The 24,273-nt window shown below is 45.1% G+C and overlaps 1 long non-coding RNA gene across 1 annotated transcript; it reads left to right on the forward strand.

Annotated features, from left to right (window-relative positions):
- Window positions 1-1,116: 1,116 nt before the first annotated feature.
- On the forward strand, window positions 1,117-23,751 carry LOC137379993 (uncharacterized). Its single transcript, XR_010976942.1, has 2 exons — window positions 1,117-1,332; window positions 23,713-23,751. It is a non-coding gene; the product is annotated as an uncharacterized lncRNA (long non-coding RNA).
- Window positions 23,752-24,273: the final 522 nt, after the last annotated feature.

Here is a 24,273-nt window from a genome sequence, read left to right on the forward strand (position 1 = left end):
GTCATGATAGAAGTGATTAATGCTCCAGTACAATGTGGGCAGTCTGTGAATTTTAATTCGTAAAAGACTATAGCTGCTTCAATGCAAGGTTGACAGCAGCACCAGCAGTATCAGTAGTAAACAGTGAGGAGGATAGGATAGGAGGACATAGACAGATGGTGAAATGGGAGGACAGAAGGAAGATTAAATTTAATGCAAAGAGGTGTGAAGTGAAGCATTTTGGTAGGAAGACTGAGGAGAAGGGTTGCAGGAATGGAGAAACCTGGGGGTGGGTTTACACAAATCTTTGAAGATGGCAGGACAAGTCGGGAAGGCTGTTAAAAAGACATATGGGATCATTGGCTTTATTAATGGAGAGAAGGGGGTGAATTTTATGTTCACCCCCAGTGTTGGTTTGCAGGCGGGGAGAGCATGCAATCAGGTGGGATGATAGCCTCCACTGAAATTAGGTCCAGGGCGGGAATGCCTGTGAACGGCCTTCCTGCTCTGGTGCCAATTGGGGCCCTTAAGTGGGCAATAATGCCCAATTAAGGGCTTCATCCCACCCCAGCCACCCTTAGCGAAGCGGCGGGCAGGCCTGTCGCCATTTGGGGTGCACAGCAAGTAAAAGCATGCGGGTTGCTTGACAGGTCTGGGGGCGGTGGGGGGGGTGGGGGGTGGTTCCTCATTAAAAGGCACAGTGCCTGAACGAGGCACCCAGCATCAGGAAGGGGGGGTGCCCACTGAATTGCATGGTCTTGCCCTTTAAATAGAAGAATGGATGGAGAAACTTCAAGAGGAGCCCCAATGTTACACCCTGTTTATTAGGGAAGATTGCATGTTAAAGTTATCACTGCAAATTCACTCCAAAGCTAAGGATTTTTTCTTCTCTTTTCTTCTCTCACCTGCCCTTGCTGTCGTCCCTCCTACAACCCCTGCCCGCAACCCCCACTCTGCAAGATCCCTTCTGACTTGACCTAGTTCCAGTGCTGCTCCTGGGCCTCTAGTGGCTGCTCTATCGGCAGCAGCCATTGCCTCCACGGTGGCGCTGCTTAGTTAGCCGGCCTCTAATTGGCCGGCAGCTTTCAGAGGGCGGGACTTCTGTCATTGGGGTCCTTGATCCTGTGGAAGGCCCACCGCTGTCCACTTAAGTGCCTAATTGGTATTTGATTCGGCGAGCCTGCCACGGAAGGGCCGATGCGGGGTTTTCAGCGACGCTTTTGCCAGAGTTGAAACCCACACCCTTTGCCCGGATAAAATCCCTGCCATAGGTTACAAAAGCAAGGAGAATATGCTCAGGAGAATCTATTTCCAGTGGCTAAAGGGACAGTAACCAGAGGACACAGATTTAAGGTAATTGGCAAAAGAACCTGAGGTGATATGAGAAAAAAATATGCAATGAGTTTTTGTGATCTAGTTGAAAGGGTGGTGGAAGCAGATTCAAAAGAGAATAAAGAATAAATACTTGAAAAGGAAAATTTTGCTGGGCTATGGGGAAAGAGCAGGGAAGTGGGACTTATTGGATATCTCTTTCAAAGAGCCAGCATAGGCACAATGGGCTGAATGGCCATCTGCTGTGCTGCATAATTATATGATTCATTATGAGGATGCTCGCCAAAGACACAGCTAAATTCTGCTCAACTGCTTCCTCAGACTTGTATCATTTGGAGCGTGGCATTTTGATATGTGGGCGTTATGACACAATAGGAAGTTTTCCAGCTGTAAATACATTTGCTTATTGCCCACATAGTAATGCTGCAAATTCTAATACTCACCAGTGCCTGCAATTTAAGAATTTAGTTGGTATTATGCAATAAGTGACAATGAGGTACTTCATCAATGTGATGTGATATAGGCTGAGAGAAAAAAAAAGACGTGCATTTATATAGCGACTTTCATGACCTCAGCATATCCCAAAGTGTTTTACAGCCAATTAGGTACTCCTGAAGTCTAATCATTGTTGTAATGTAGCAAACATGTCAGCCAATTTGTGCACAGCAAGCTCCCACAAACAACATTGTGATAAATAACCAGATGATCTGTTTTAATTATGTTGTTTAATGGATAAATATTGGCCAGGACACCTCGGGGGAACTTTATTCTGGTGGTGGGGGTCTCGACGTCCAGAAAAAGTGAAGCCAAGATCCCCGTATCGCCTCTTCTCCGGAAGGCCCGCGGAAACTGGTGCCAATCAGACACTTAAGTGGACAGTGGCAGACCTTCCACAGGATCAAGGCTTTGGAGAGCTGCCGAGCAATCAGAAGCTGGCAGCTGCAGCGCCACCATGGAGGGGTGGCTGCTGCTGAGGTGACCTTCCTGATGCTGAGGAGTGTTGCTGGACCAAGGCTTCAAGTAGGTCAGGATGGGAGTGGTTGTGCGGGATGGGGGTTGCAGAGAAGTTTGGGGAGGAGGGTCAGCAGCAAGGGCAGGGGGATGGCTCTCAGTGGCCCACCCTTCCCGATGCTAGGTCCCTCGTTCAGGCACTAAGTGCCTTTTAATGAGGGGCCCGGCCCCACCCCCTACTGGAGCCAGCAAGCAGCCCACACGGTTTTCCGTGCCATGCTTCTTGTGTGGTGACAGGGCTGCCCACCACATGGCTTTGCGACTGCTCTGGGAAGAGGCCCTTAACTTGGGGTTAATTGCCCAATTAGGGGCCTCAACTGGCAGTGGGGCAAGACGGCTGTTCACAGGCCTTCCTGCCCTGTACTAAATGTTGGCAGAGGCGGAAAGTTGACACGAACCCTCCCCCCACCCCCACTCCCAGCCACCATCCCAAGCAATTTTATGCTTTCCCCACCTCCAAACCCACCTCAGGGAGAGCATAAAATTCCCCCTTCTATCTGTTCTTCAAAATAGTGACATGGGATTATTTACATCCACTGAAAGGGCAGACAGGCCCTTGTTTTAAGGTCATAAATGAAGATGGCACCTCTGACAGTGCAGCACTCCCACAGTATTACATTGGGAATGTCAGCCTGAAATATGCACAAGTCTCTGAAGTGAGATTTGAACCCACAACCATGTGCCTCAGAGAGGAGAATGTTACCACTGAGCCAAGGCTGATGCTCGCATGGTGGCCCTGATAAAAGGTTCAAAATGGACACCAAGACTGGATGTTTCAAGCCTACCGTGGACTGGAGTGGATGTGAGCGTGATATGGGGATTGTGTTCTTGGAGCTCGGCTCTAGGTCCCGCCGCCTCTGGAATGCTTTGCCATTTTTAAAGGGATGCCGGGAGGGAGGGGATGGCAACCCTGCACACCTCCAATTAAGTGGCTGCTGCGCTCATTGAGGATCTCATTAACAGGCTGTCAGCAGCAGATTACAATTTTCAAAGGAAAGGGAATGGGGAAAATGCCATGTCTGAAACATGGCAGGGTATACAAGATGTGTACGATGTGGGGGCCTATGGGGAGGGCTGATTAAAATAATGCAGAGGCACAAAATAAAGCGCAGCTGCTCCAAAAGTATTAGAGTAGCCATTGCTGAAGCTGAAGGACGTGCTTTTCTTAGTGGTAGAAATCCAGAGAGGGACATGAGCCCACTGGCATCACTTGGGCAGCTAGGGTTGGCAGGAGGAAGTCTGGTGAATGCACAAAGCCCAGCTGAGGGAGGTCAGATGGAACAGGCTACTGTGACATTGGACAGAGCAGCCAGGATGAGCTTCAGCAGATGCAACCTCCTGGACAGCAGGAGGCCAGAGGAACACAGCAGGGGGCGGCTTCAAGGGGAAGCAGGCTCCACCCAATACATCGGGTCTACTGCCCAAGAGTCAGCTACCTGCTCAGGTCCAGGTGTTCATTGATTGCGCCCATGTAGCTATGAAGGAACCGACAGAGCAGCCAGTCAGATTCCTGAACACTCATTGAATGTCTACCCGATCTCTGACCACAAAAAGTGAATCTTACAGGTCTGCGGGCAGTTCCCGGGTAGTTGTCATGACTCCTTCATCCTACAAGAGTCCCAGGTGCCACACCTCTTCAGGCCCACATCCAGACTCTGTGGATGTGTGTGGGGGTTGGGGATTATCCCCTAAGGAGGTGGCTCCTGACGCCCATTCAAAACCCAGACACTGATGAAGAGAGGTGCTAAAACAAGAGCCACCTCCTAACACAGTCCTGCACTGAACAGACCATTGGTCTCTTGAAGATGAGCTTCCGTTGCCTTGACTAGTCAGGTGGTGCCCTCCAGTATGAGCCAGCCAGAGTGTCTCGTATCATGTCTGTCTGCTGCGCACTGCACAACATGACACTGGAAAGAGGCCTGGAGATGGATGAGGAGGAGGAGCTGGAACGCCACCTCAGAGGAGGACTGGGAGGAGGAAGAGAAAGATGAGGAGGAGGAAGGGATCACTCCAGAGGTGGCCAGCGCCCAGGCAGCCGAGGAGGTCCGACCATGCTGTCCCAGACCTCAGGTTGAACTGCAGGCAGCTGTGGCATTAAACACTGATCCAGCAGCGCTTCATCTGATCTCCCCTGAGCCCCTGTGGCTGATAACTCACAACTCACCTTCCAGCCTACAGAGTTATTTCACCTCTATGACCCTTAACTGTGAGGTCCCATTGGCAGCCATGAACATACGGATGAAGGGTTCCTCCATCTACCATTGTCCAACATCATAAGGCATGGGTATATAGCAGACTTAGCTCCCCAGGTCCCTGACACCCGCCCCACAATGTGACATCAACAACATACCTGTCAGAGTGATGACATAAAGAAGTTATATTGTGAGGCAAACGAAATAACAAACAGATGTAGACAATAACACCCAGGTGACAAGTGAATTCAATACCATGGTGCCTTCCTGTACCTTACTCTTCTACAAGGTGCTCCCCCGTGGCAGAGGATGAGGTGGAGGCAGCCTGCTGCCTACTCTCTGCCTCTGTCTGACATGCCCATGGCTTCTGTTCTTGTCTTGGAGGTGCCCGTGGGGGCTCCTCCACTAGCTGCCGCGCCTGCGTCATGACACTGGGCCCTGGTACACAGATAGCTCCTGAGTCACAGGAGTGAGGGGCTGCAGGGTGACACCAGAGCCCACTGAGGAGTTGCCCCATCGTCTGCCACTAGGACTGTCTCAGCCCTTTCCTGATGCCAATGGCTGCTGGAAGCAGGCACCAACTGGGATGCAGCTGCATCCACTCTGAGCACCTTTGTTCCATCAAAGAGTTTCACTCCATCTGCGCATATCAGCGTGCTGCTCCTGCACCCACTCAGAGTGGTGCTGCGATTGGCTCTCCAAGAGGTTGCCCAATTTCTCAATGGAGGAGCTCATGCGGTCGAAGCCCTGAGTCATGACAGAGCACATACGCTGCATGGACTCCTCCATTGCCTGCCCATGTCTCTGCAATACCTCTGGGAACTCCAACTCCAATTTATCTGCCTCTGGTTCTCGAGGAAGGCCCTCATTGCCTGTGACACCTAAGACCCAACGCAATGGTTAGCACCACAGCCTCACAGCTCCAGCGACCCGGGTTCGATTCTGGGTACTGCCTGTGCGGAGTTTGCAAGTTCTCCCTGTGACCACGTGGGTTTCCACCGGGTGCTCCGGTTACTTCCCACAGCCAAAGACTTGCGGGTTGATAGGTAAATTGGCCATTGTAAATTGCCCCTAGTGTAGGTAGGAGAATTTAGGGAATATGGGATTAATGTAGGATTAGTATAAATGGGTGGTTGATGGTCGGCACAGACTCAGTGGGCTGTTTCAGTGCTGTATCTCTCAAACTTCGCCGAGCAAGGCATTGCAGTGTCTGTCCTCCATCCTCCAAGGGATACTGTCCACAGGTGGCTCTGCCTCACCCTCCTCCTCCTGTTCATGCGTGCTGTGAGCTTCACCCAGTGCTCCCCTTTCAAGCTAATCTGGGCTCAACCAGGGTGAGTGTGTCTGCGCTGGTGGAAGGTGCTGGGATATGATGTGATGGTGCAGGTTCCATTGACTCCCCCCACTGCCGAGAATGTCGGCACTGATTTGGCAGGTCCACTTTGGTCCCGCTCTGCAACTGGCTTTGTGGGAGACACAAAGGAATGGTGTTGAGAACTGGTCCTACTCAAGAAGTGCCCCAGCCCACAGTCAACTCCTCAGATGACAACGGTCTAAGATCCATAGCTCACATTGGGCAGGAGTCTCCTCCATGCCCTTCACCTCAAGAATAACCTCAAGAAAGGTTATGCTGCTCATAACCTTCTGTCTCGCCATCCCCGACCGAATGCTGCAACGGCTCCCTGGAGATCTCCAGCACCTGCTCCTCCATTGCTGTCAGCTCCCATTCTGGCCAGTTCCCTATATTGTGGGCTCTTTTCTGCAGGATGAGAGGAGAAAGATTCCTGAGTAGGCTGCCCTACCTCATCTCTTCCAGCATGGCATACACGTGGGCTGATGCTCCCCTCAGTGACGTCCCCACTTGAATGTCGCCAGATGTGAGGGTGGCTGCGTCTCAGTGTTGTGACCGTTCACTTACTCTGTGAGGGAGAACTATGGACATTCTGTGAGGTCAGCGTGCATGCATTCTGGTGCTTAGAGAGTTGGGGCCCAATGAACTGGGTACCGCTGGCCTTTTGCCGTACCAGATCACAAGAGGTCATTGAACCTTTTTCTACACTGGACCCAGGTCCTTCTCGTGGGTCGCCGGCTGATGACCTCTGTGACCACCTCAATCCACGCCCTCTTGTCTGGCTGGGCGGATTTCTCCTTCCTGCGGCTGGGATAAACAGTTCTCTCCTCTGTGACACTGCATCAATGAGTGCCTCCAGGGAGGCATCAGAGAAACATGGTGCTGCCCAGGGATAAATACCCATGCCAACCCAGGCCCTCCGATCTTCCTGGTGCTGCATTACTGAAGGCAGCAGCAACCCCAGCCATGGCTGCCACTTGCCTTTTAAAATTGCACTCAGTGACGTGTTCCTGTCTCCAGGGTGCTTCCCACTCCTCTAGTTGGTGTCAGGTTCGCACCCAGGCCAATTCACGGCGTTGCATTTAAAAATAGGGTGAGGACCCGGAAATGTTCCAGGCATCAGTTTCCCAACCCCATAATGAAAATTCATCCCCAAAACTGAAGTTGAAAGCTCCCATGTTGTACCATGGCCAGGCCTGTTTATTTTAATAAATCACATTCTATTTCTGGAACTAAATCAGCGATGCCATCCACAGAAAGTCATAGACCTTGATCTGTTCTGATATCAATATTGCATCTGAGATTCCATACATGAAATGGAAATTGTAATGGGAAGCTGTTTATGTTGTCTGATGCAACTGTTATGAAAGTGATTCTGTTTTTTTGTTCAAAATAATTTTTAAAAAAGGAATTTATAGTTAAGCTAAATAAATGTTGGATCAGTTTTTTAATCAAGAGGACAGTGAGGGAGCCGAATTGGCAATAGTGTTATTGTTTGCCACATGGCTCAGGTTAGGCCTCAAACAGAAACCCTGGCAACAGGGGCAGAAAAGTGACAAGCACTCCTTTGATTGGACAAGCCCAGTAGTAGCAGAACACACCTGGATGGGCAGAAAAAACTCAACAAGCTTTTTGGCTGTTAGTCCGTGTGTGTGTGTGTGTGTCTGGAAGGATATCAAGTCAAGTCTGCAGAATTCCAAGGAAGAACAGAAGACTATAACCCAGCTCACTTTCCAGCAATTCCCTAAAAGACTCTGTGAAGTCCACTGTGCCAAGTTGTCTTGTTTCCCGTATTTGAAGAAAGCCTGCTAAAAATAAAATTCTCAACGCTGCCTAAAGAGAACTGTTCTAAAGTTTTATTGACTGCGTCTGCTCAGAAGTTAGACTGTATGGCAGTCTGGAACAGCATATCTCATCTGCTGCTTCCTTCCAAAATGAGCAAGTAATCTGCCCAAGCTCTTTTTGTCTGTAATAGAGCTTTAATCTAAAAATCCTTTTTTATATTTTTTCGGTTAACCGGTGTATATATGTGTGTGTGTGTGTATGTGAGTGTAAAGGGTCTAAGGTCAAAAGGGACTTTAACATTTGGTTATGATAGAAAGGGGATTTTTGAAAATTTAATGTTGAAACTTTAAAAATTTGATCAGAGCGCTATTGTTTCACTTCATTACTAGTTAAGACTTGTTTTATCATAAACTGTTAATTTTGTTATTCAGTAAAGAAACCTGGTTAGTAAGTTCTATTCTGGGGAAAATAGTGTATCTGATGACTGTTTCAGTAAGTGGAGAACTGGGACTGAATTAATAGTGCACTCCTCCCGCCTCAGTCGTAACACAACGTACATGGGATGCATGGAGTTCAGTTGATTGGAGATCTCAAACAGGTTTATTAACAGCTAACAAGTATATACAGTGCAGAGCTAACTATTTACAGAACTTACCTCTTGGTGTTACAGTTACGTAGTGAGACTGGCAAGTAGTCACATGACTGCATCCTGATACTCAACATATTCGCATACTAAGATCTTAAAGGGAAAGCACTCTTAAAGGCAGTCACAGAACAGAAATGCAGAAAATGACTTCAAGTGACAACAACAACCATGTTTATTTAGCACCTTTAACGTAGTAAACCATTCCAAGACGCTTCACATGAGTATTATCAGACAGAACGTGACACCTAGCCAAAGAAAGAGATGTAAGGACAGGTGACCAAAAACTTGGTTAAAGAGGTAGCCAGGCAGCAGAGTGGAAAATGGGAATACATAAACAAAGAGCCAAAGCATATTACATGCTAAAAAAAAAACTGACTTGTCATTTTAATCTATTCCAGAGGGCAAAAAATTCATTGCCAAAGTCTGAAACATAAAATGCAGCATTCTTACAAACAGGTTGATAAAGATCTGAATTCCTCAGTGGCACCAGAATTGCATGTTATTCATTGCCTCTCTGACATCTGCAGCAGTCCTACATTTCCAATGGAAATGTAGTCCAAAGACGTTAAATGGGACAATACCTTTCGTGTCTCCATTAGCATCCAGCTAGTTGTACCTGTGTCTGAGGCTCTGATCATTCTCGCAGAAGACAGTGATCAGGCGCAAAATGCCTTGGGACATTTTATTATGTTGTTGTTGTTATCCAGTTGGCCTGGATCCAAAGGGCAGAGCGGAGTGGCTATTCAATCAATCTGCTAACTACACTGACACAAAGCCAACAACCCATCACTGTACAGCTCCAGGCTTTGATCATTTGGAAGCCTCCTGAGTTCTCCAAAGGTCTCACCATGGGTAGTCCATCAGTAGTGTCCAATTGCCCTGTTGCTGAGGTGCACCCTAATCCACAGCAACACCCAGCAGAGGAGGATCCTTCAAACACCCTGCCCTCCCAGGCTCAGTCGTCAACCCTTTGTGAATCTGAGGAAAGAACAAATTGAGATGATATGAATAACATGAAGAAAAAAAAACTTCACAGAAGTGTGTAATTTTACAGCACAGGAGGAGGCCATTTGGCCCTTCATACTTGTGCTAGCACTTTGAAAGAGTTATCCATGTAGTTCCATTCCCTGCCCTTCTCTCACATCCTTTTATTTATTTTTCTTTCTCAGATAGTTATCTACTCTTTTAAAAGCTATTGTGGATTTTGCTTGATGTTCAGAGAGTTTGGGTGTACTCGTACAAAGAACACAGAAAGTTAGCATAAAATAAAAGCAAAATACTGCAGATGCTGGACATCTGAAACAAAAACAAGAAGTGCTGGAAATACTCAGCAGGTCTGGCAGCATCTGTGGAGAGAGAAGCAAAGTTAATGCTTCAGGTCAGTGACCTTTCATCAGAACTGGCAAAGGTTAGAAAAGAATTAGATATTAAGCAAGTGAAGGGGAGGGGGTGGGGGAGGGAACAAAGGGGAAGGTGTTTGATGGGGCAGGAGAGATTAAATAACAAAGCTGTCCTGGGACAAAGGCAAAGCGTGTGTTAATGCTTGTCGTGAAAGACAAAGCATTAGTCCAGAGAAAGTGTTAATAGTGGAATAATGAGCAGTTCCGACTGCATGAAAAGCAGGCACATGGTTAAAAAATAAAATATTAAAAAAAGGCCAGTCATGCTCTGAAGTTATTGAACTCAATGTTCAGTCTGCAAGGCTGTAGAGTGCCTAATTGAAAGATGAGGTGCTGCTCCTTGAGCTTGCGATGATGTTCACTGGAACACTGGAGCAGACCAAAGACAGAAATGTTGGTATAAGAGCAGGGGTGTGTGTTGAAATGGCAAGCAACTGGAAGCTCGAGGTCATGCTTTTAGACTGAGTGAAGGTGTTCAGCAAACCGATCACCCAATCTGCGTTTGGTCTCGCCAGTGTAGAGGAGACCACGATGTGAGCAGCGAGTACAGTATACTAAATTGAAAGAAGTACGTAAATCGCTGCTTAACCTGAAAGGGGTGTTTGGGGCCTTGGATATTGAGGAGAGAGGAGGCAAAAGGACAGGTATTACACCTCCTACGATTGCATGGGAAGGTGCCATGGGAGATGGATGAGGTGTCGGGGGAATGGAGGAGTGGACCAGGGTGTCGCGGAGGGAACAATCCCTTCGGAATGTTGACAGGGGAGGGGAAGATGCATTTGATAGTGGCATCACGCTGGAGGTGGTGGAAATGGCGAAGGATGATCCTCTGGATGCGAAGGCTGGTGGTGTGGAAAGTGAGGACAAGGGGAACCCTGTCGCGGTTCTGGGAGGGAGGGGAAGGGGTGAGGGCAAAAGTGCGGGAAATGGGCCAGACACTGTTGAGGGCCCTGTCAACCATAGTGGGGGGAATCCTCGTTTGAGGAAAAAGGAAGACATATCAGAGGCATTGTTGTGGAAGGTTGCATCATCAGAACAGATGATGTCGGAGACAGAGAAACTGGAAGAATGGAATGGAGTCCTTACAGGAGTAAGGGTGTGAAGAAGTGTAGTCGAGGTAGCTGTGGGAGTCGGTGGGCTTATAATGAATATTAGTGGACAGCCTATCGACTAACAGAAAGTTAGCATGCAGGTACAGCAAGCAATTGGGAAGGCAAGTGGCATGGTGACCATTATTGCAAGGGGATTAATGTACCAGAACAAGGAAGTCTTGCAACAATTGTATAGGGCTTTGGTGAGACCATATCTGGAGTACTGTAAGAGGTTTTGGTCTCCATATCTAAGAAAGGATATATTTATCTTGCAGGCTGTACAGTGAAAGTTCACTAGATTGGTTCCTGGGATGAGAGGGTTGTCCTATGATGAGAGGCTGAATTAACTGGGCCTGTATTCTCTGGAGTTTAGAAGAATGAGAGGTGATCTCATTGAAACATACAAGAATATGAAGGGGCTTGATAGGGTAGGCACTGAGAGATTGTTTCCCCTGATTGGGGATTCTAGAACATGGGGACATAGCTTCAGGATAAGGGGTTGATCATTTAGGACTGCGATGAGAAGAAATTTCTTTAGTCATTTGGTAGTACAGAACTTGAGTATTGCTGAAAATAGAGATACGTTGTTGAAGCTTTTCGTCTTGCACTCATCAGGACAATTTGCAAGAATACCAATATAAGGGAAAGCAACAACTTTATACTGTATGAGAAGAGAGTGCTGACTGGTTGGCAAATTAACTTTGATTGGTAGAGGCGTTGCCATGGAGAACGCACCAGTTTATGGTGACTGACAGTTAACTGCCAAGCTTTGTTTAAAATTTAAACCAGGCAGCCTGACTCTGATTGGTCAAGACATTGCCCTGCGGAATGAACCAGAGAATGGCTGTCACTTATTTTGTTCAGTCGAAATGTGTGTTCATGTTCTTTCTGTCTGCAAAGAACAGATCCCTCTGTAATAAGAATCACAGAATCACGGAATCACAGAATTGTTACGGTGAAGAAGGAGGCCATTCGGCCCATCGTGTCTGCATTGGCTCTCTGAAAGAGCAGTTTCATCAGTTCCATTCCCCTGCCTTCTCCCAGTAACCCTGCACATTCTTCCTTTTCATATAACTATCAAATTCCCTTTTGAATGCTTCAGTTGAACCTGCCTCCACTACGTTCTCAGGCAGTGCATTCCAGACCTTAACCACTCACTGCATGAAAATGTTTTTCCTCATGTCACTTTTGCTTCTCTTACCAAATGCTTTAAATTTGTGCCCTCTCGTTCTCGATCCTTTCATAAATGGGAACAGTTTCTCTCTATCTACTCTGTCAAGACCCCTCATGATTTTGAATACCTCTATCAAATCACTTCTCAGCCTTCTCTTCTCCAAGGAAAACAGTCCCAACTTCTCCAATCTATCTTCATAACTGAAATTCCGCATCCCTGAAACCATTCTCATGAATCTTTTCTGTACTCTCTCCAATGCTCTCACATCTTTCCTAAAGTGTGGCACCCAGAATTGGATGGAATACTCCAGCTGAGGCTGAACTATTGTCTTATACAAGTTCAATATAATTTTCTTGCTCTTGTACTCTATGCCCCTATTAATAGAGCCCAGATACTGTATGCTTTATTAACTGCTCTCTCAACCTGTCCTGCCACCTTCAATGACTTATGCACATATACACCCAGGTCCCTCTGCTCCTGCACCCCCTTTAGAATTGTACCCTTTATTTATTTACTGGAAGCTATATATATTAATACAGGACCCTGTTCTTTGCAGACAAAAAGAACATGTACACACATTGCACCTGTTTCAGCTAGACAAAATAAGTGACAGCCATTTGCTGGTTCATTCCTCAGGTCAATGCTTTGACCAATCAGAGTCAAGCTGCCCGGTTTAAATTTCAAACAAAGCTTGACAGTTAACTGTCAGCCACCATAAACTTTTGATCTACATGGCAACGCCTCTAGCAATCAGAGTTCACTTGTCAACCAATCATCACTCTCTTTTCATACAGTATAAAGTTGTTGCTTTCCCTTCTGTTGGTATCCTTGCGGGTTGTCCTGATGAGTGCAAGACGAAAAGTTTCGACAACATGTCTCTATTTTCAGAAATTTCTTAATGCAGAGGGCTGTGAATCTTTGGAATTCTCTACCCCAGAGGGTTGTGAATGCACCATTTGCTTGATAGATTTTTAATCTCTCAGGGAACCAAGGGATATAGGGAGTGGGCAGGAAAGTATAGTTGAGGTATACGATCAGCAATGATAGTATTGAATGGTGAGCAGGTTTGAGGGACTGAATGGTCTACAGCATCTATTTCTTCTGTTCTTATCAGCTGGACCCACTGGAGCAGGCCAGACACTGGGGCCCATTAACTGGGCCCACTGGAGCAGGCCAGACCCTGGGGCCCATTATCTGGGCCCATTGGAGCAGGCCAGATCCTGGAGCCCATTAACGGAGCCCACTGGAGCAGGCCAGACCCTGGGGCCCATTAACTGGGCCCAGTGGAGTAGGCCAGATCCTGGGCCCGTTTAACTGTACCGAGTGGAGCAGGTCAGTTTCTGGATTTGCCCCTCCCCCACACACACCAACCTTTTACGGGAAAGGCTTACATTGCGAAATTGGCATAAATATTGCAGGTAGATCTTGATTGGCCGCTCTGAGGAAGCACACTGCATGAGATTGTGTTTGAATGTATGCATCAATGTAAAATGAGCTTCCATTTACTGCATTATACAGGTAGGTATTCATTTAAAAATCCTTTGGCATAATTTTTAAAAGGTACAATTATTGATTGTTGCGTTATTGTATCATTTTATTAATTGTAGGGCCACTTTAATCTGTGCTACATTATTTCTCCTGCGATTACCAGTGCGCAGATCTTATGTATATTTTACTTCATACCTTGAAACTGCTTGTACTCTAATGTTCTTCCCAAAAAGGTTTTATGGCAAAGTAGGTATTTAAGACAGACCTCAGAGTTCAAACCACATTCAATCATAACAATCCAACTCTTGGATACATTTCAGTGTCACACTCTCTTCAACAGCTGCTTGCTTCCCCTGTGAGCACAGTAATTGTTCCAACATGCTTTGAAGGCCTTCGTGTTCCATTCCATGAGGCAGTACAGTGACATTTTTTAAAGTTCCCAGTGTCCGTTCTCATGATGTGATATCTAAAGTTGGTCTGCCCCATCAATTTCCATGGGTGAAACAGTTCCAATACTTCAACTAATGAACATTCATGAAGTGAATTTTGAAAACTCTTAAGACCAAAGGTCAAAAGCCCTCAGATTGTGGGCACCATTTCAGTGAGGCACTGGCTTTCTACTTTGTAGTTTCTCAATACCCCCTCATATAACAAGTAAATCTCTGCATGTGAGAAGCATTGTGCACATTCCCCCCCCCCCACCCACCGCCCCCACTTTTTCTAGATCGTTTCACTGCCCCTCCTCTCCTGAAGGCACTGGCTCATGCTGGGCTATGATTCCATGGATGTCTCTCAGCCTCTGATTTCTCAGACAATCCTTGTACGGGACTCTTGACATTAAACGTAAGTTCAATACTCCCAGTGAGGAGCTGCGCTTAGAGAGAGCATGGATCGGAAGCTAAGTGTCTGCTGCCTAATTGATAGCAGGGACTAACATAGTTGACCCTGATGCTGTTTGCACGAGATACATAGATAACACTAATCTAGAAATAAAAAGCTGACAGCAGTAAAAATGACCATGAAGCTGTTGGATTGTTGTAAAAACCCAGCTGTTTCACTGATACAACTTGAATACTGTGTGCAGTTCTGATCGCCTCATTACAGAAAGGATGTAATTGCACTAGAGAGGGTACAGAGGAGATTTACAAGGAAGTTGCCAGGACTGGAAAAATGCAGCTATGAGGAAAGATTGGATAGACTGGCATTGTTCTCCTTGGAACAGAGAAGTCTGAGGGGAAATCTGATTGAAATATACAAAATTTTGAGGGGCCTGGATTGAGTGGAAGTGAAGCGTCTATTCATCTTAGCAGAGAGGTCAGTGACAAGGGGACATAGAATTAAAGTGATTGGTAAAAAAAGTTAAAGGGGAGATGAGGAAAAGCTTTTTCACCCAGAGGGTGGTGGGGGTCTGGAACTCACTGCCTGAAAGGGTAGTTGAGGCAGAGACCCTCAACTCATTCAAAAGGTGTCTGGATATGCACCTCAAGTGCTGTAATCTGCAGGGCTATGGACCAAATGCTGGAAGGTGGGATTAGAATAGGTAGATCGTTTTTCAACCGGCACAGATACGATGGGCCAAATCGCCTCTTTCTGTACCTTAAACTTTCTACGATTCTATGATTCTATGATGTTCTTTACAGAAGGAAATCTGCCATCTTTACCCGGTCTGGCCTAAATGTGACTCCAGTCCCACACCAAAGTAATTGCCTCTTAACAGCCCTCTGAAATGGCCTAGCAAGCCACTCAGTTGAATCAAAACTTAGGGATGGGCAATAAATTTCAGCCTTGCAACTAGAGTAAATAAATAAACCAGACATTACACTCTTCCAGCCAGTGTCGCTGAATAAGTCAGAAGTAGGAATTTCCCCATCCCTAACCTGTTGGTGCTGAGGCCAATCATAGCATGCCAATTGCTGCATGGGTGAGATCAACTATTCCGTCTCCTTTCCCCGTCTCATTGTGCTCTTGCCTTGCTCTGCCTTGTGTGTGTCTAAACCAATGAGAGGCCATTTGGCCCATCCTTCTATAGAAACGTATGATCCTCCCAGTAGAGAATTTGTTTATTAAATGAATCCAGAGGTTTTACTTCTCCTGTTCTGCCCAAAACCACTGCAGTATTGGTCATTCAGTCCTGAACTTGCCGTTTACCAATTTGTATCAATGGCCCCTTGCACTGCAGTTATGGTTTAATGTGTAACAGTTTTCCATTTTTCTGTTCCACTTAGTATCTTATGTATTTATATGAGGTCCCCTTTCATCCTCCTCCATTGACATTTGAAGAATTTTTCAAACTTTTCCTCATAACATAAAGAAAATGAAAGATCTTACATTTATATTTCACACCCTCAGTATGTCCCAAAGGACTTTACAGCCAATTAAATACTTTTTTTTAAGTGTAGTCACTGTTGAAACTTCTGCATAGTAAGGTCCCACAAACAGCAATGTGACAATAACCAGGTAATCTGATTTTAGGCATTGGATGAGAAATAAATATTGGCTAGGACACTGGGGAGAACTCTCCTGCTCTTCTTCAAATAGTGCCGTGGGATCTTTTACATCCGCCTCTGCCTTGTGTTTCTGAATCCTTGTTGCTTTGTAGATTAGAGTCAGTAGGGGCCCAGCACCATGACATGTAAAAAGCAGGAGCACCCCACTCAGTGCATCTCTGCATCCTACTACTTCCTCACCTTTAGCCAATTCCTTATCTCCCTCTAGGTTTTTATCTCGGATACCTCCTTCCTTAAGGGTGTGAAGCAGCCTTTCATGTGGAACTTTATCAAAGGGTTTCTGGAAGCCTGGGCACACCACATCATAAAGCTTTACAAGTGGCTAAGTCGGATGAAATGTCTATTTGTGTCCTTCTTCTTGTCTCTATCCACTCATCCCTCCCTCATACTCTGGGTCGGATTTTCCCCCCTGGGGCAAAAAATAGAGGTCGGGTCTGTTTCTGGGTCCCAAACTGGCCTACTGGGGGGAAACAGTTACTCGATTTTCCCCAGGAAGGCCAATTAATGGTCAGAGGGCAGGCTCACCATCTAATTAAGGATGGCGGGCAGGCTGTTGAAGCTGGAGGGCCTCTCAGAGGCCTTCCAGCTTAAGAGGAGCAGCAGGCTGTTATCGAAGGTAAGTAAGGGAGAGGGTGCTTCAACATGGAGGTGCCCTCTCTCCAACTTTTTTAAATCTTTAATTAAAAAATAGATTCAGCAGCCAGGCCACCACTGTTGGGGGCTGCGGCTACTCTTCCACCCAGGCAAGCAGGAAGGGCCTCTATGTCTGCCAGGAGTGCTGGCCCTTGGTCTGCCACCAGATGCCCACCTCCAGGCACCAAACTGGCCCCCAACACCTGTGGGAACCTGGAGGTCAACTGGACAATTCCTCCTTTAATTGGCCTCAAATTAGACTCTTCATAAGCCTGATCAGCTATCCGCTGCCTGTGGGCGGATAGCCCTGCCAGCCCTGATCCTGCCTCCGTAAAATGGCCCGCAGGCGGGATGGAGTCAGGGAACCAGCATGTAGGCAGGCAGGGCTACTTTCAGCTCCCGCCCGCCTCCGATCCCAGCCCCAACGGGGCCTAAAATCCTGCTCTCTGTGTCTGCCACTGTCTCTCAGCTGCCTTCTTGCACCCATGCCTCTCTTTACCGCAATGCTCAGCTCTTCCCAAATATGCTCTGGCTCCTTTTATGCCTTGGTGACCCTTCCGACCTTCCTGGAATGTGATTCTCACAACCAGGATCTGTATCTACTCAAATGGACATCAATCCCAGTTTCCCTTGCTGTCCCTTATATTGAATGAAGTTGAGGTCCCAATATCTTCCCAACCTAAATGGGAATTAGGATAAACGAGTATCTTCTTCAACTCTACATGGATTCTCATATTCTTCCCAAACATGGACACAGGATAAGTTTCCTACCAATTTCTACAGAAATCTTTTCCCAGAAAACAGCTGTTTTAGGGTCACACTCCAGAGAATGCAGCACATAATCAAGGCTGATACTCCCAGTCCAGTGCTGAGGGAGTGCTGCACTGTCGGAGGTGCTTTCTTTTGATGATACTTTAAATCAAGGCCCCTTCTGTCCCCTCAGTTGGACATAAAAGATCCCTGGGCAGTATTTCAAAGAACAACAGATGAGTTCTTCCTGGTGTTCTGACCAATATTTATCCATCAACCAACATCAATAAAACAGATTATCCGTTTATTTATTTCATTACTATTTGCGGGGATTCACTGTGCCCAAATTAGCTGCCGTGCTTCCCTGCATTATAACAGTGACTACACTTCAAAAATAATTCATTGGCTGTGAAGCACATTGGGATCTCCTGAGGTCACGAAAGGCACTATATAAATGCAAGTCATTTCTTTCTGATTAAAACTAGCGAGTTACCTAAATTACTTTGCACAAAGAGAAATGAATAGAAAGATGAATAAGGAACAGGCAAATAGTGGAAAGCATGGATGAGAACCCTCAAATCAAGATCCCTAAGAACTGAATCTATTTCCTTTGAAGTAAAGAGTGTTAGGGGATAAGAGCCAGATATTTAAGATGTCAGAAAGCAAAATGTGAATGTGAGCTGCCTGTAGACTGTGGGTACAGAACCGAAGGACACAGGTTTCAAAGGAGCAAGCCTCTAAGGAATAGAAGAAGCCTTTTCTTCAGAATAGCAGGTATGTGGAATAAACTTCCAGCAAACTAGCTGGTCACACTAACTCCTTCAAAAAGGAGCTGGACAAGTATCTGGATGCGAATGGGATTGGAGGCTATATGGATAAACTGAGAAAAAAAGAGAACTTGCATTTATATAGCACTTTTCACAAAGTACCAGACATTTCAAAACACTTTACAGCCAGTGAAGTGTAGGCAGTGTTGAAATGTAGGAAATACACAGAAGCACACAGAATTGTTACAGCACAGAAAGAGGCCATTCGGCCCGTCATGTCTGCACTGGCTCTCTGAATGAGCAATTCACCTAATGCCATTCCCCCGCCTTCTCCCCGTAACTCTGCACATTCTTCCTTTTCAGATAACAGCCTAATTCCCTTTCGAATGCCTCGATTGGAACCTGCCTCCACCTCACTCTCCGGCAGTGCATTCCAGATCCTAACCACTCACTGCATGAAAAAGGTTTTCCTTATGTCACCATTGTTTCTTTTGCCAATCACTTTAAATCTGTGCCCTCTCGTTCTTGATCCTTTCACGAGTGGAAACAGTTTCTCCCTATCTACTCTGCCCAGATCCCTCATGATTTTGAATACCTCTATCAAATCTCCTCTTAACCGTCTCTTCTCCAAGGAAAACAGTCCCAACTTCTCCAATCTATCTTCGTAACTGAAGTTCCTCACCCCTGGAACCATTCTTGTGAATCTTTTCTGCACCCTCTCCAATGCCTTCACATCTTTCCTAAATTGCAATGCCCAGAAATAAATGCAAACCTCCAGCTGAGGCTGAACTAGTGTCTTATACAAGTTCAATGTAACCTCCTTGCTCTTGTACTCTATGCCCCTATTAATAATGCCCAGGACACTGTATGCTTTATTAACTGCTCTCTCAACCTTCAATGACTTATGCACATATACACCTAGGTCCTTCTGCTCTTGCATCCCATTTAGAATTGTACCCTTTATGTTATATTGTCTCTCCATGTTCTTCCTACCAAAATGAATCATATCACATTTCTCTGCATTGAACTTCATCTGCCACTTGTCTGCGCATTCCATCAACTTTTCCATGTCCTTTTGAAGTTCTACACTATCCTCCTCACAGTTCACAATTGTTCCAAGTTTCATATCATCTGCAAATTTTGAAATTGTGCCCTGTACACAAAGGTCTAGGTCATTAACACATATCAGGAAGAGCAAGGGTCCCAACACTGACCCCTGGGGAACTCTACTATAAACCTTCCTCCAGCCCAAGAAACATCCATTAACCACTACTCTCTGTTTCCTGTCACCCAGTCAATTTCGTATCCATGTTGCTAAAGCAGCCAATTTACACACAGCAAACTCCCACAAGCAGCAATGTGATAATGACCAGGTAATCTGTTCTTTTTGTGTGATGTTGATTTAGGGATAAATAGGAAGAACTCATCTGCTCTTCTTCAAAATAGTGCAATGGAAACTTTGACATCCATCCAAGCAGGCAGATGGGGCACCTCTGACAGTGCAGCACTCCCTCGCTGCTGCATTGGAGTATCAGCCATGATCTTTGTGCTCAAGCCCTACAGTGTGATTTGAACCCAGACCCTTGTGACTCAGAGGCAAGAGTGCAGCCAACTGAACCACAGCTGACTGAATAGGCCCTGCGACAAAGTGGTTTGTGCACTGCTGGGGTGGAGACACATTCCTTGTGGAGTGGAGCAGGCTGGGGTCTAATCATGGAGCGATGAGGATAGATGAACATTCTGCAGTTTTGTTTGATTACCTTTGGGGAGCAGAGAGTATTTATGCAGACATTTACCTCAGAAGACTAAACAGGGTAGAGTTCACAATAGGCTGGATTTGGAGGCAGCACTGGGCCACACTGTCCTTCTCTGTTCTATGCTTTCTTGCAAAGTTTTTTTCATTCACTTGCATTTATGTAGCAAGTTTCAACCTCCCAAAAGCAATTTGCAGCCACTGAAGAACTTTTGAAGTGTAGTCACTGTTGCAATTGAGGAAATGCAGCAGTCAATATGCACACAGCAAGCTCCCACAAACAGCAATCTGATAATAAATGTTTTCAGTGATTTTGGTTGAGGGCATAAATATTAACCAGGACACCTAGAAGAAAGGAATGAAGGGCACCATCCCAATGAAAGATTTTCATGTTCCTTCTACTGTTATTCAATTTGTGCAGATGTGCAATTTGCATAGTACAACAAGATAAATTACATCAAAATGTATTGTCCATGACGCCACTGTTATAAAAATTACATCTAGGTTCTTGGGCTCTGCTCCTTCCCACCCCACAAAAATGTTTGTTGGACATTCTTCATGGAAACAGTGACCCTGTAAATGGGGAAAGTAAACCCTAAACAGAAACTTGGATGGGTTAAATCTGAATAACATAAATTGCATGCTCACCCAAACAGTGGGTAGAGGGAGAAACATAAGGAACAATTCAGAGCAGTACCTAGGTCTACATAAATCATTCCTAAATATGAAATAATCTTTAACACTCAGAATAGCTAGGGGGAAATGGAAACCTGACTTCAGTACAAGGGCACACAGAATGGATAATTGTAAACCTCATCAAACTATCACATCTGGCATTCTTGATAAATCAGTTCTTTATCAGTTTAGACGGGCTGGGATTTATGGTCTGTGCTGGCAGTCAATTTGACTTTCTAATACTGTAATGCCCTGTTTTCTCTCTCCCTCCCTTCTTAATAAGTGGGGTGACATTTGCAACCTTCCAATCTGCAGGAAACGCTCCAGAATCTGTAGAATTTTGGCAGATGATCACCAATGCATCCACTATCCCCATAGCTACCTCTTTCAACACTCTGGGATGTAGAATATCAGGTCCTGGGGATTTATCAACCTTCAGCCCCATTAATTTCTCCAATACAAACTTCTTACTCATCCTAATTTCCTTCAATTCCCCCTAATCTCTTGGATCGCTAATTCTGGGAGATTTTTTGTACCTTCTTCAGAGAAGACAGACACAAAGTAATCATTTAGCTTCTCTACCATTTCTCTATTCCCCATTATAAATTCTCCTGACTCTGCTTGTAATGGACTAACATTTGTCTTAGCCAAACATTTCCTTTTTACGTACCTGTAGAAGCTTTTACAGTCTGTTTTTATATTTTTTGTAAGCTTACATTCATATTCTATTCTCCCTTTCTTTATCAGTTTCTTCGTCCTCTTTTGCTGTATTCTAAAATCCTCCCAATCCTCAGGTTTACTACTATTTCTGGCAACTTTAAAGACCTTTTCTTTTAATCTTATACAATCCTTAACTTCCTTTGTTATCCACGGTTGACTGTCTTTACTTTTGGGGTTTTTGTGCCTTTTTCTGGTTGTCAAGATGTAATGAGTGGTGTGCCACAGGGATCAGTGCTGAGGCCCCAACTTTTTACAATTTATATAAATGACTTGGATGAAGGGACTGAAGGTATGGTTGCTAAATTTGCTGATGACACAAACATAGGTAGGAAAGTAAGTTGTGAAGGGGACATAAGGAGGCTACAAAGGGATATAGATAGGTTATGTGAGTGGATAAAGATCTGGCAAATGGAGAATAATGTGGGAAAATGTGAAATAGTCCATTTTGGCCTAAAGAATAAAAAGAAACATACTATCTAAATGGTGAGAGATTGCAGAGCTCTGAGATGCAAAGGGATCTGGGTGTACTCGTGCATGAATCGCAAAAGGTTAATATGCAAGTTCAGCAAGTAATTAGGAAAGCTAATAGAATGTTATCGTTTATTGCGAGGGGAATTGAATACAAAAGTAGGGAGGTTATGCTTCAGTTATACAGGGCATTGGTGAGACCACATCTGGAGTATTGTGTACTGTATTGGTCTCTTTATTTAAGGAAGGATGTAAATGTGTTGGAAGCAGTTCAGAGAATGTTTACTAGACTAATACCTGGAATGGGTGGGTTGTCTTGTGAGCAAAGATTGGACAGGCTAGGCTTGTATCCACTGGAGTTTTGAAGAGTAAGAGGCAACTTGATTGAAACATATAAGATTCTGAGGGGTCTTGACAGGGTGGGTGTGGAAAGGATGTTTCCCCTTGTGGAGAATCTAGAACTAGGGGTCACTGTTTAAAAATAAGGGGTCGCCCATTTAAGACAGAGATGAGGAGAAATTTTTCTCTCAGAGGATCGTGAGTCTTTGGAATTCTCTTCCTTAAAAGGCAGTGGAAGCAGTCTTTGAATATTTTTAAGGCAGAAGTAAATAGATCCTTGACAAGTAAGGGGATGAAAGGTTATCGGGAGTCAGCTGGAATGTGCAGTCAAGGTTACAATCAGCCATGATCTTATCGAATGGTAGAGCAGGCTCAAGGGGCCATGTGACCTACTCCTGCTCCTAATTCGTATGTTCCTATGTCCCTGCTTTTGTATTCAATACCTCTACTTATGAAGTCCAAGATTCCATATGGCTTGCTAACTACACTCTCAATATGTCCTGTCACCTAACAAAGATCTATGCGTGTGAACTCCCAAGTCCCACTGTCCCTGTGCACTCTTTAGAACTGTGCCATTAAGTCTATATTGCCTCTCCCTATCCCTTCTGCCATAATGCATCCCCTCACACTTCTCTGTTTTAAATTCCATCTGTCATTTGTCTGCCCATTCTGATAGCCTATCTATGTCCTATTACAGTTGATTGGTATCATCCTCACTGTCTGCCACACCTCCAAGTTTGATGGCATTGGCAAATTTTGAAATTTTGCTCTGTACTCCAATATCTAAGTCATTTGTACATATCTAAAACGCAGTGGTCCGAGCACTGACCCCTGGGAAACACCGCTGTCCAACATCCTCCAGTCTGAAAATCAACCATTCACCACGACATGCTGTTTTCTGTCCTTAAGCCAATTCTTTATCCAAGCTGACACTGACCCTTCTATTCCATGAACATCAACTTTGTTAACCAGCCTTTTATGTGGTACCTAGTCAAATGCTTTCTTAAAATCCATATAGACAACATCCATTGCTTTCTCTTCATCAACCTTCTCTGTTACTTCATCAAAAAATTCAATTAGATTAGTCAAACATGTTCTGCCTTTTACAAATCCATGCTGGCTATCATTAATTAATTCAAACCTCTCCCAGTACCTGTTGAGATTTTCCCCTGATTATAGTTTCTAAAACCTTATTCACCACTGATGTTAAACTGACTGGCCTGTTGTTACTAGGACTGTCTTTACACTCTTTCTTGAATAAGGGGGCCACATTTGCCACTCTCCAATCCTCTGGCACCTCCGCAGGGAAGATTGGAAGATTATGGTAAGCTCTTCCGCTATCTCCACTCCCACTTCCTTCAGCAACCTAGTTGCAAATCATCTGGACCAGGCAGAGATAGATTATTATTTTAATACGGAAAGACCTTTCAAGGTAGTAAATATACAGGCATTGTAGCAAGTAGATATTAGCTCTGTGTTCTGTGTGGGTTATCTTTATTAAGCTCTGATGGTATTATAAATTGTGGTGCTTTGTAACTGTCCATGTAGTTTATCATGGTCTGTTCAAAGCTCTCTATTACAGCACTGTAAAAGTTTTTAGGAATAGGGAAAAAAAACCATTAAGCATAACAAGCCTTTTCCTTTTTAACAGATCAACCGCACCAACTGCCTTCTGACCACATTCTTGAAGCCACAACATTTTAACTCAGAAGCGAGGCAGCCAAAGAACTGAGCCAACCTCTGGTGTACCAGAGCTGGCAAAATTAAAAACTGACACTAGGGGGCATGTTGTTCCAATTTTTCTCCTAACAGTTGACGTCCAATTGCATTGGTTGAGTTTGTCTGATAAGATTTCGTATCTTCAGCGGGGGAAACCTGGCCAAACAGTGCTCGCTGCAAAATAATGCTTATCATGTGTTTCTCAAGTGGTTTAACAGCCACTTATTGACTCAAGGCCTTTTTCAGCTTCAGTTTTCCACCTGTCTCCATGGTTACAAATTTCATTCCCCTGCCTGAATGAGCACAGAAAACAGTTAATCGTGTAATAAAGATAGCCAGGTTACCGAAATCAATTCAGAGGTAATAAAATTACTGATGCCACTGGTTCAAACATAAGAACAACAACTTGTGTCTATACAGCCTCTTTAACATAGAAAAATTGCATCATCAGGACAAAAATTGACTCTAAGCCAAAAAAGAAGACATTAGGAAA

This window comes from Heterodontus francisci, chromosome 19 (genome assembly GCF_036365525.1).
Source record: "Heterodontus francisci isolate sHetFra1 chromosome 19, sHetFra1.hap1, whole genome shotgun sequence".
In the NCBI taxonomy this organism is placed as follows: domain Eukaryota; kingdom Metazoa; phylum Chordata; class Chondrichthyes; order Heterodontiformes; family Heterodontidae; genus Heterodontus; species Heterodontus francisci.